The 12,618-nt window shown below is 47.3% G+C and overlaps 1 protein-coding gene across 2 annotated transcripts in view; it reads right to left on the bottom strand.

Annotated features, from left to right (window-relative positions):
- Positions 1–1,403: 1,403 nt before the first annotated feature.
- LOC140429588 (guanine nucleotide-binding protein G(I)/G(S)/G(O) subunit gamma-7) overlaps positions 1,404–12,618 on the bottom strand; it is a 508,117-nt gene continuing 496,902 nt past the window's right edge. For both annotated transcript variants that reach the window (XR_011949129.1, XM_072516810.1), the window contains one exon: positions 1,404–1,736. The gene's annotated coding sequence lies outside the window, so the exon portion shown is untranslated. The remainder of the gene's footprint in view (positions 1,737–12,618) is intronic.

Genomic DNA, 12,618 nt, shown 5'->3' with positions numbered 1-12,618 from the left:
TGCATTTTCCGGCAAGTCAAACCAGCGACCAAATTTTCTGCCTTTCCCCTCCTCCACTCACTCATCCCAATTCCTGATGTGCTATCAGTTCCTCAAAGTGGAAAATCTCCTCTTTAAATCCAGACTTGTGCTGTGGACTCTCAGCGATTAGAAACTGGCTTGCAACCGCCCAATCTGATTTCACTTTTCACAATGGCACTTTAAGCTGGCAGTTATCCTATGAGGTGAGCCAAGAATTATACTTCATAATCCAAATAGGACAGCACAGTGTACTGATCCACCGATGCACCCAGTTTCGAGAGAACTTTTTCAAATATTCTCATTGAAACTTTGGCAAGAACTATTAGATTGATCCTGTCCGCTATATTTAGTTCTCAGGCCAGGTTTTGCTGCAGAAAGGTATTTAATGGTGCCAGCTGTTCGTTAGAATCGCCCTTGCATGTTTAAGCTTTTACATTTTGTGTGTGGCAAGACGGTGAAAGTGAGAGCTGATAATGGCACAGAAAGGCCAACAGGATATGCAGGACTGGACTGAGCAGGACAATTAATTGCATATCTCCTCACAATTCAGACTGAAATTTACATGACAAGCACTGATACAGAAGTGTAATTTAGAATGGGAGGATTCAATGTCAAATCGGGTGCAGGAAGGGAAATAAAGAATGGGTTAGAAATTTGGAATAAAAAAAAGTGAAATTAGCAACAAACAAATTGTAGATGTGACATTTTTATAATTTTCTAAAATTAAAACCTGAAGGATTAAGACTTGTTTCAGAGTTAGAAGGACATTTAGATTGAAATGGATGAAGCTTAACATTCTGCAACAAATTTTGTCTATATTTGCAGGGCTATGGGCTTTGTGCAGGATGATGGGACGAGAAAGGATACCTTGGTGTCTGAGTTGGCATGGAGAAGATGGGCCAAATGGCCCCCTTCTGCATTGTATTATTCTACAGTTTTATCTACTGTATACATTCATCTAGTCAACACTATTCAAAGGATTTCATATTCAGCAGGTTAGGCAGCACAGGTGGAGAGAAACAGAGGGTGGACTTTTCTCATTTTTTTGAAGAGTGGCGCAGAGAATTGAAAAGCAGGGTGGAAGCCACCAGTCCTGGAATGGCTTACTCTGCCGTATATTTAGGCACCTAAGAAAAAACCGATAAGGGGCAATGTCACGCTGTGAGACAGGCTCATTTGCCAACAACTTTGGTATTTAAAAGATTGGTGTGCCCAAAAATAGTATCCCCTGTTGTTTTTCTTACCTGCTATAAATATGGCAGTCAATAAGGTTGCCCTTCTTTCTTTAGATATCGATATTATATTGCTCAGAGTCGCCAGGTATCAAATGATACCACCACAAGGTTCAACCGGCTATCGATCAATAGCCAAACGCCAGTTAGTTTGTTCAAGATCAAGGGTACTTTATTTACACACACAATTAATCATGCAACATAGACACTACTAGTTAAACTACACCTATCAACTATGACAACCTGTACTTAACTTCAGGCACCCGGCTTAGGTCAGAGGAACAGTGGCCTTTGCTCAAATCTGGATCTATCGGGCTAGGGGTATCGTGTTGGGTGGTCATGTTTAGGGCCTGTGTGGTGAGGGGTATAGGGTCAGATAACGCACGCAACTGTATTGATCCAATGACGATCATGATGCAGATCATCAGGTCCGTCTTCATCTTGTCTGTATCTTCCTCTGTCTTCTGGTATATTCATATCTTCCTGGGGATACAAGCATAATACCTGTTATAATCTTGTTTAATATCTCGTTTGTCTGTCTGTTTCTCCTTAACACAATTTCCCATTTAGAATCGTCACCATATGTGACTCCCTCATTTTTTCTTTTAAAACAACCATTTGGGAGACAAGACATCCGAAAAAAATTCTGTCACAGTGCGAGCACTCTGGCAGCCTGTGTTTGATGGGCTGAGTGGGTGGACAATTTCTCCGTCCAGTGCAAAATCGTTTCAACCAAGTGTTTCAACATGTAAATGGCAGGTAGGGGATAGCAACCGAAGGGTCGCCGGAAAGGAAACAAAAGTTGTGGCAAAGAGCATTCTTTAAACCACATTTTTAAAAGAACAGCAAAAGAGGTTTGAAAAGGATTTTCCTAATGGGGTGCGTATGAGCCACAGCAGGGGAAGAATGGGTGGAATCCCCGGGTAGGGCGGTGATCTGTGCCATTGCTCTACTACCCGAGCTTGGCTGACCAAATACATAGGGGGTCCTCAGGCAGGGTGGGAATCAGTGCCGTTACTCCACTGCCTGAGTGACCTTCCAAGAACGGTAAGAATTTGAATATTTGTGGACTATCAACAAACTTGTACCTTTAACTACCATGTGGCGTCAAAGGAGTAGTCATAACTGTATCAAGAAATTTTCATGAGATTGACACATAAAGTCGTAAAAAAGAGAAACATTCAACATTAAAAAAACAAACTAAAGAAGAAAGCGGGCAGGTTCCATCAGGGAGTAGGACACCGTAAATTTCAATCGGTCCTTTCTCTCATCATCTGGACACCATTCCAAAGAGGGTCTCAAACGGGCTAGCATGGTGGGAATCAGACTCGGAGTCAGCACCATCTCCCGGTTGCCAAACTCGTGCTGGAGTTTCAGTGCGAATGCGACGTGGGCCGATGTGGGATCCATCTCGGCGTTTCTTATTAGTCGATAAGAATTGTCGCGGTGCCATTGTTTCTTATCCTGTAGGGCGGTAAGGGCAAGGTGGGATGTCGCTATCGTCGGGTGGTGGGTCAGGTTCTGATAACGGCAAATAAATTGTGTCTGAGGGGCCGAACATATCGTGGTCGGTGTCACTGGGGCTGTAGTGACTGGGGCCTGGTCTGTTTTTCCATTGGTCGGGAGTATCAAGGGCGTCCGTTGTGCTTTCGCTGTCGCTATCGCTATCGCTCGCGGATGAGTCCACTGTTAGGGTGAAATTCGATTCTGGGGGAGGGTTAAGGTCATTCTGTGGACGTGCTGTCCTGGCTGGGGGAGGGCTGGATTGGGTTGTCAGTGGGCAGGTCTGCGTTGTCTGCCATTGCCAGTGAGAGGTGGTGTGAGTGGCTGCACTGCGTTCCATAAACTTTAAGCTGGTTTATATGGAACAATCCTGATTTTCCATTTGGATATGTGATCTTTTAAACTGAGGGGCTTACTTTGTCGGAAATTGAATGGGGTCCTGCAAATTTGGGAGAGAGGAATGAACTAGGATTGTACAAGGAGCTCATGACTTGATGTCCGACTGTATACTCTATTGGGTGTACTGTCTTATCAAAGCAGGCCTTACTCTGATTTTTCCTAGCGTCTAGTCGAACAGCTGCAGCAAGCTGTGCTGCTTTAATATTCTCCATTATGTTTTGGACCGCTTTCTCGTGGGTAAGGGCGGTGACTGTGGGGCTGGCCAAATCAAGTCCAAATAAATACTCGGTACCCTTCATGGGTCGTCCGGTCATGAGGGCATGGGGGGGTGTATCCTGTTGAACTCAACACCGCGTTTCTAATAAACATCAGTGCGAATGGGAGCACTGTGTCCCATGTCATATTATGCTGCTGTACCATCTTCCTAAGTGTTGCCTTTAGGGTGCGATTCATGCGTTCCACAAAGCCGCTGGACTGTGGGTGAGTGGCAATGTGAAACTCCTGATTTATGCCGAAAATTTTCATAACTCTGCCTGTGAAGTGCGAACCTCCGACTCAATACTACGGGGGAGTCCCCATCTAGTAAAAATGTGCTTGGTTAGAATTTTTGCCGTGGCTTTGGCCGTGTTTGTTCTTGAAGTGAATGCTTCTACCTATTTTGTGAATGTGTCGATGACGACCAACACATATTTGTATCCATTTCTTCAGTGGGGGAGGGGACCAATATAGTTTAACTGCATGTTCGTCCATGGGCCATTAACAGGGCGGGTGTGTCTTAGCTGACATTTCTTTGCATATCTGTCTGGGTTGTTCTGGGTGCAAATCAAACAATTCTCAATGTAACGGGTTACGTCGGTTTTTAAATCAGGCTACCAGCAGAGAGGTCTGAGGTGGGCAAGGGTGGATTATATCCCTTGGTGTCTGTGTCCGTCATGGAATTGGCAAATAATCTGGTTCTTGTCCTGGGTGGGGACCACATAAATACCATCCTTTAAAACGATTCCCTCATGAATTGTTAACGTGTCTTTAAACTTAGCATAGGGAGCTGGGAAGGCTTCTTTTAAAATTTCCTTTAGCGTATCATCTTCTTTTTGTGCCTGGGCCAAATCTTGAATATTGTTCTGTGACACCTGAACCGCGTGTACTGGGGCACTCTCGGGGTGGGTTCCCAAAAGGGGCCATGCCGTGAGCCTGCTTTCCCTCGGGTGTCAGCTTTCACATTACCGGGTGGGGAGAAACGATGGTGGCTTCTAACTTTTACGATTCTGTATTTTCTACCTTTCGCTGTCTGGAGGATGTGTTTTAGTAATGGCGCTGATGGTAGGGGTTTTCGTCGGCGGATATAAATCCTCTAGATTCCCACAGGGGCAGGAATTCTGTCAAGCTGGTGCAGAAAAACAAACTGTCCGAATATATGTCTGCTGGGGTCGGGAACGAATCTAGGTACTGCACAATGTGAGCAATGGCTGCTAACTCGGCTGCCTGCGAATCTAAATGTCCAGGCAACTTTAATGAATTTCCTCTAAAGCGCACCCCTGCGTGTCCTCTACATAAATTCCACATCCTGTAATCCTTTTTCCATCTAGAACTGTGGAGGAGCCATGAACATAAATTTTTGGAGCTTTGTCTGTGTGCTGGGTCGTCTGTGGTCGGATGCTTTTCTTTTTCGGCACCGGTTGGGAACAAAGGGGCCTGTGCTGGGCTTGGTTGCAATGATCTCGCACTCATGTGGGGTTCCTGCATAGTGTAAATTGTCAGCCAGAAACGTGTGCATCTTTCTCCTTTTTACCGTTATGTCGCATCCTTGTCGGAGTAGGGTCCAACGTGCTGCTCGAATTTGGCTTACTGTGCCGTCTTTTGGCTTATCATCTAATAATAGCTGTGTCAGGATGTGCTCGGTCAAAATGGTAACGGGGTTGAGTCCTGTTATGTACGAGAAGTATTGTACAGCCCAAAAAACTGTGAGCAAGTGTCTTTCGCAGGCTGAAAATCCCTGCTCTACGGGATGTAAAACTCATGAGGCATAGGCTACGGGTCCTAAACGATCGTACCTTTCCTGTAGGAGTACGGCTGAAAAGGTTCGGTCGGTAGTCGCTACCTCTATCGAGTATGGGGAGTGTGGGTCTGGGGCCTGCAAAGCGCGAGCTGTGCTTCGGGCGCGTTTCAATGTATTTACGGCATCTGTGTGTTGTGGAAGCCATTTCCATGGCGCCTGTTTCTTAAGGAGCTCGGAAAGTGGGGCTGCTTTTGTGGCGAAACCGTCTATGTGGTTTCTATAACAACCGACCAGTCCTAAAAATGACCGGAGTGCTGTAACATTTTGGGACAAGGGCAATTTTACAATTGAATCTATCCATTTCTGTTCTATCACACGCTTACCATACGTGATGACCGTACCTACATAAGTGACCTTTTCCTGGCGAATTCGGGCTTTTTTGGGGTTAATTTTGCATCCAATAGTTCCGAAAGAAACGAAATGTGCTCTTCCTTGGTGTCAGTCTGTCGGAGCAAGGCGTCCACATACTGAATGAGGCATTCAAGTTGGGAACATTTTGCTAAGCCGTTCGCCAATTGTCTGTGAAAAATGGAGGGGGAGTTGTGGAAGCCTTGTGGAAGGCATATCCACGTGTACTGCTGTCCCTGGAAAGTGAACGCAAATTCGTACTGGCACGTTTTGTCCAATGGAATGAATCAAAAGCCATTGCTAATGTCCAAAACCGTGAAACATTTTGACTGTAGTCCCTGTTTTAAGATGGTCTCGGGGCTCGTGGCAACGGTGGGGGCTGCTAACGGAGTTACTTTATTTAATTCTCTATAATCGATGGCCAGTCACCATGAACCATCTGGTTCTCTTCCGGGCCAAATTGGGGCAATGTTCGTTGAGGTTACGGGCCAAATTATTCCTTGGTCCAATAAACTCTGGATTACTCCAGCTATCTTTCCCTCGACTTGCTGTGGAAAACCATATTTTTTCTGGGGCTTAGGATCGGGACCTGTAATGTTGACCATACCTGGAATTTTGCCGCAATCGTGCTTGTGTTGGGCAAACGATGCTTTATGTCTCTTCAAGACTTCTCTAACTGTTTTGTCCATGGTAATGGTTTGTGGATCAAACCATACTCTCCCACTGAACTAATCCTGTGTGCGTAGTCTCCTACTGTGAGTGTAGTGGGGGCACGTGTTGCTCTGGCCATTTTCCACACACATTTATTTCCAGGGTCGAAAGAAAGGTTGTGTGAGTGCATAAAATCTATTCGCAAGATGTGCTCTGCTGTCTGGGGTAAATCTACCAAAACGACTGAGTGCTTAGCTTTAATGTTACCGATCCGGATATCCACAGGGGCTGTAATGTGTCCCTGCTGGAGGTGTCCAGTAAAGCCACTAAGAGTGATGGTGTCTGTAGTTGGCCGCATATCTCGCTGGTACATTGTGGAGGAGTTTAATGTGGTTCGGGACCCTCCTGTGTCCCAAAGGAACTCTACTGGGTGTCCTCGGACGGTGTCTGCAACTACCAGTCTTCCGGATTTATCCCAAAGTGTGTCGCAGACCCAAGTTAGGGAGTCTGAACACCGTCAATCGGTGCCATTTATGGCCAAATTATTTGCATGGGCGCTAACGCTGTGGATGGGTCTGGCATTGTTCCTCGGGGGGGCATTTGTGGGCTGATTCCGTTGCTGTTTCGGGGGGGCTTGGCATTCTCATGCGTAATGTCCCTTCTGTCCGCAATTGTAGCATTCCTGCGCTTTAGGGTGCTGTGTGTTACTCCTGCCTTCATTTATCCATGCGGGGTCTTGGTGTGCCCTTACTGGATTCATGTTGGCGTCTACTCTCTCCTGCTCTGTCTTTTTCTGTAGGGACTGTTCCCAAGCTCTAGATAATTGCTTCAGTGCCCACACTTCATTGTGTGCCGGGTCTGAGGGGTCATAATTCGCACATGCCTTTTGTCCTGCCTCCGAGGCGTGGGAGTCTAAAAATGCGGGTCCATTTGGCCGTATTGTCTACAGATAAATGGGCGCATGTTACATCACCGAATACTGCGGTGAAGTGGATCCCGAGGCGTCCTACAAATGCCGTCGGATGCTCTCCCTTTTTCTGTCTTCACCGGTTGAGTCCTTCTACTGGATCTCCTCTATAGTAGCCAATGGCATCTAAGATGGCTGTTTTCATATCTTGGAGGCTACCTCCTCCTACATTTTGTGGGTCGGGAAGGGCTGAACTAACAGACGGGTCAAGGCTCATTACTATGAGTTTTACTTCTTCCTGCTCGTCCAGACCGTACATGACGGTCTGTTGCCTAACTCGTTCGAAAAAGTGGTGTGGGTCTGACGTGGGGTGAAAAGTTTCTATTTTATCACGGGCACCTCTTAACTGGGTGATGGTTAGTGGGGTGGTGTACACAAAGTCGGATTGGTCTTCTGTTGCTACTCTACGCTGCGTGGTGATGGGATTCATTGGCTTGGGTGATGCCTGTGCAGTCGGTGGTGCGGGTGCTTTCCTTTTCAGGGCCTGGGGGCTCTCTTCTGACTTTCTGTCTTGTTCACATATCGATGGGACGTTTCATTAAGTTCCTGCCAATCGGGGCCATCTTCCTGATCTAACTGTGGGCCAAAGGTATCTCTGAACCTTGTTAGTACGCATGCAAATTATGCACTTCCGAATTCTGGAGGTTTGATCGATATTCGTTTTGCTTGTGGTTTCTTTTACTTTGCCAAATTTGGATTCTCATTCAAACACTTTTGTGGGTTCTCTCGGAGTGACACGGTCACTTCTGGGTCGAGTCCCGTCAGATGTCGCCAGTAACTGTTGCCTTTTTTACCTCCCTTTTACCTATAAATATGGCAATCAATAAGGTTGCCCTTCTTTCTTTAGATATCGATATTATATTGCTCAGAGTCGCCAGGTAACAAATGATACCACCACAAGGTTCAACCGGCTATCGATCAAATAGCCAAACACCAGTTAGTTTGTTCAAGATCAAGGGTACTTTATTTACACACACAATTAATCATGCAACATAGACACTACTAGTTAAACTACACCTATCAACTATGACAACCTGTACTTAACTTCAGGCACCCGGCTTAGGTCAGAGGAACAGTGGCCTTTGCTCGAATCTGGATCTATCGGGTCTGGAGAAGTAACTGCTGCTCAGCTGGGCTCATCCGTCTGGTAGCGGGCATTGAAATTGAACTTGCTTCTGGTGGTGCTGCAATTGGAGGTAGACGTTGCCGGATCGCCAGGTCCAAGAGAGATCGAACACATGGTGGTCTCTGTCTTTATCCTTGGGGAGTTTCGTGCTCTTTTGGGCGGTCCTTTGGTTTGGACCCCATTAACTGGGTATTTCTTGATCATTTGATTTGAGCCAATAAAGGGGCGGGTGCCTCGATGGCCGGGCGTGTCCTAAGTGGTCATTGACCCTGTTGTTGATGCTTTCTGGGTACAGGGAGTGGTGCCGAAATGTCTGGGATTGTATCGGTTGCTCAAGTACCAGTCTTTTGTTTTACGGAGATGGGCCATCAAAATGCTAATCGGTTGGGGGTTTCGATGCTGTCTGGTTTCTTCGCTCACAAATATACATTCAGGCCCTGAGCCTTCCTGAATCTTACGTTGTACATTTTTCCCTTTCTGCTTTGCAGCTGTCCATGTTTCTTATTGTAAGAGGTCATCCCAGATGGCTACACCCCTCGGCAAAAATTCCATCCCCACCATGCAACTCCTCCTGCCCTCTACCCACGGACATGGAACAACCCCAGCACTTCTCAGGCAGTGGGATTAATATCTTTGCTGCTGAGGTTGTAGTCTTCGTGGTCAGCTTTCTCCTTGGGATGCGGACTGTTGAAACCACTAGCTGGTTAGAATCTTATGGCTGTAACCTTCAGGGCCGATTCTCAGGCTGTGGGATTCCCCCTAAGGTGATATTTTAAATTGTGTTGGCCTGAGCCTTACCACGGAATATACACTTCAGGACAGTTCTGTTGCTTATTTGATGGCAGCTCCAGCAGACTGACTGAAAGCTTGTCTCATTTAAGCAGAGTATCAGAGCAGCAGTTTTCATGAGGCCTCAGAGTGATCAGGTCACCTTAAAGAGATCCGGAAAGTTCCCCACCCCCAACTCTGTCTGCAAACTTCAAATACTCACTGGCAGGCTAGAGAGAAAACACTGGCTCCTCTGTTTACCTGGAGTGAGCTCCAGCTGAGATGTCAGAGAGTTCCACCGTTTCAGGGAGGGACATGTAACAGAGTTCTGCTCAGCTCCTGAGCTCAGATCAAACTGAACCCCACACAACAAGGAGACTTCCAGAATAATCCGGACCAATCCACATCGAGTATTTGCTAAGTTCGGGGATCTCAATGGAGCTGATTGGCTGCTGGCCAAGTCGATCAAAATGTGACATCACTGGACCACACCAAAACACATTGGGCGGGATTCTCTGATCCTGAGGCTAAGTGTTGACGCGGTCGTAAATGCCTTCGCGTTTCTCGACGGCGTCAACAAGGCCTCAGGAGCAGCGATTCTGACCCCCACAAGGGGCCAGCAAGCCACTGGAGCGATTCACGCCGCTACAGCTGCCGATACTGGCGTCAAATGGCCGCCGCGGGTCTGTGCAGTGGGCCCGGCGACAATGCGCGCATGCTCGGTAGCTCACTTCTCCGTGCCGGCCCCGACGCAACATAGCGTAGGGATACAGGGGCCGGTGCGGAACAAAAGAGACCCCCAGCCCGAGAGGCCGGCCCTCCGATTGGTAGGCCCCGATCGCGGGCCAGGCCACAGCGGAGGCTCCCCCCAGGTTAGGACCCCCCCCACCCCACCCCAACCAGGCCGCCCCCAGGTGCATCCACGGTGAGGTCCCGCCGGGTAAGTGCAGGTGTGGACGGTGCCGGCGGGACACAGCTTTTTTGGTGTGGCTCCTCGGCCCATCCGGGGCGGAGAATCGCCGGGGGACCCGTAGAGCGGCCCCCGACCGGCGTCGCGCTGACTGCGCCAGCGCCAATGGTGCCGATTCTCCGCTCTCTGAAGAATCGGCAGACTGGCGTCGGGCGGCGTGGCACGATTCGCGCCGGTCCGGCGATTCTCCAGTTGAGCCCCGGGGTGAAAGAAACACGCCCATTGTACCAGAGGATGTTCTTGAACCAGTCTAAATGGCACCTTCTACTGGGGTTTGGCCTTGTTTAAAAATAAAGGCTGGGATACTGTAGAAGCCAGCACAACAAGAAATAAAGGAATTCCACAAGGGAAGCAAAGTTTAAAAAGGGAAAGCAAGGTTTAAACATGAGGATTCTTACACAGTGCACCTGGCGGGTTCTGCGAGCATGGTGCACATCATGGGGGACCTATCGGGATTTATGAATGTACAATTTAATGTGGGGGGACTATCAGGCATACAGATCTGATAATTATATTTAAATATACCCATTACATAATTGGCGGGGGATGGGACAATCGCAATGGGAAACACATTTTTGACTCCCACAGGATTGTCGGCTCCCACCATCAACCCCACCCCCTGGAAAATGGGAGCTGAAATTCTCCCCAGAGCTAACATTTTAGGTAATCAATGACCTTTCAGCAGACCTTTCCGATGAAGGATCATTATGACCAGAAAGACTGGACAGAATCTTGTTGAGGCGACAGGGATCACAGCTGCTAGTTAGACAGCGGCGCATCTTGTGACACTCAGGCACGTGACACACCAGCGGCGTGGGAAATGAATGCCCGCTTAAGAGTCTCAATGGGGGTGGGCTGAAAGGCCATCCATGAGCCTTCCTGTCATGGACTTCATTGGGGTGGAGGTGGGACGGCAACAGGGTCTGCAGGCACCACCCTCCAACCTGATTAAATGGTCCCTGGCACCAAACCTACCATGGAGGGCAAAGGATTGAGTCCATTAACTGTTTCTCTTCACAGATCCTGCCTGATGCCGAGTTTCTCCAGACTTTTTTTTTATTCCACTTAATTGCTTCTGGGACGAAGTGACAAACTCCATCCGGTGGGCAGCAATGTCTAAAACGCCTTATCCGAAATATTAAGTACCATCTGTTGCTTCATTATTCTGGACCCCTTTTACCTCATAGCCAATGACAAGTAAATACTCAGCACAGTGTTCAAATTGGGGTCAGAGCATTTACTTCCTGTTATGTAGTTACAAAAATTGGCAGCTTAAATTGGTTCAGTGCTGCCTCTGATTCAATGCATGTGTTTGTATCAGATGTTTCACACCCATTTCTGTTTCAAAATTTCTTGTGGAATTTTGGGAACGATCCAACTCCCTGGGCTGCGAATTCAGGGCACTTCTTGTGAATCAGTCACGTCTGAGTTTGTGGTGGCCGACTGTCCTTACCTTCTTTAAGCTACCTCCTCCCATCCCCAGTAACCTGGCTTTTCTGGTGCCTTACATTGTGTGCTTGCTCTCTCGCCCTCCAGGACAGGCTTGCAACTCCTGATATGTAACATTGAATTTCCTCAATCAGCAAAGCTTGCTTCAACAGTAAGAGTACAGAGCTAACAACTAGCTTTGCTTTGCCAGTAATCTCTGAGGTGTTTAACTGGCTTGAAATTGCAGGGTTAGAGGATTACTGCTGCTTCTGCCTCATTGGCTAGAAAAGAAAGCTCACACTGAGCTCACATGCTTCTAAATGTAAACAAGCAGAACATTTTTCCAGGAACTTACACTAACTCAAAGTGAATTCTCCAGTAGTTTCCAGGCTAATATGTTTAATAAAAGATGGGTGGCATTTCTAAAAATAGCCTCTGGGAAATTAAACTGAGTTCAGGACAGTCCTTGTGGAAATTCAAGACTATGATGTGTAATGTCATGATATGCAAACATGCAGCTAATGAACACATAGAATAGGACACGACCAATGAGCAGTCAGGACATTCAGGGGTGGTATCTCACTATAAAAGGGATGAGACACTCACACCCCGCCTCTTTCCACAGACCAACATCTACAGAGTGAGACAGGGTGTAACCTCAGCATCACACCCCAGCACGTGGCTTAGAGCAAGGCTGGTTCAGTTAGACTGAGTTACTACATTTAGATTAGCAGAGAGTTAAACTCATTGAGAACTGTGCTAATAGTTCAATAAAACACATTGAACTCACTTCAAAGTCTGGAGCATCTTTTACTCAAAACTGCATCAAGTGGCAGCTTGTGTTATTTCAAATTACATCACACAGCATGATACCAGGAGTCTGTTCAATCTAGTTAGTTCAACTCAGCAAGATCCGTGACGACCAGCGAATGTATACCGGAACAATGGAAAAGATTCCGGCTCCTCACCAGCTCAGAATCTCCGGCAGTCTCAGTGCCAACCGACGGACATTCAAGCAGAAATTTCAGCTTTACGTCGAAGCATCAGACCTCAATGGTGCGTCTGATGCACGGAAGATAGCTCTTCTCCTCACCACAGCGGGTGGTCACGTCTTGGAAATATTCAACAACTTTCACTTTGCCAAAGACC

The sequence above is a fragment of the Scyliorhinus torazame genome, chromosome 9 (assembly GCF_047496885.1).
Source record: "Scyliorhinus torazame isolate Kashiwa2021f chromosome 9, sScyTor2.1, whole genome shotgun sequence".
Classification (NCBI taxonomy): Eukaryota; Metazoa; Chordata; class Chondrichthyes; order Carcharhiniformes; family Scyliorhinidae; genus Scyliorhinus; species Scyliorhinus torazame.
The sequence above is the reverse complement of the archived record's forward strand: the minus strand, read 5'-3'. Positions and strand labels throughout refer to the sequence as shown.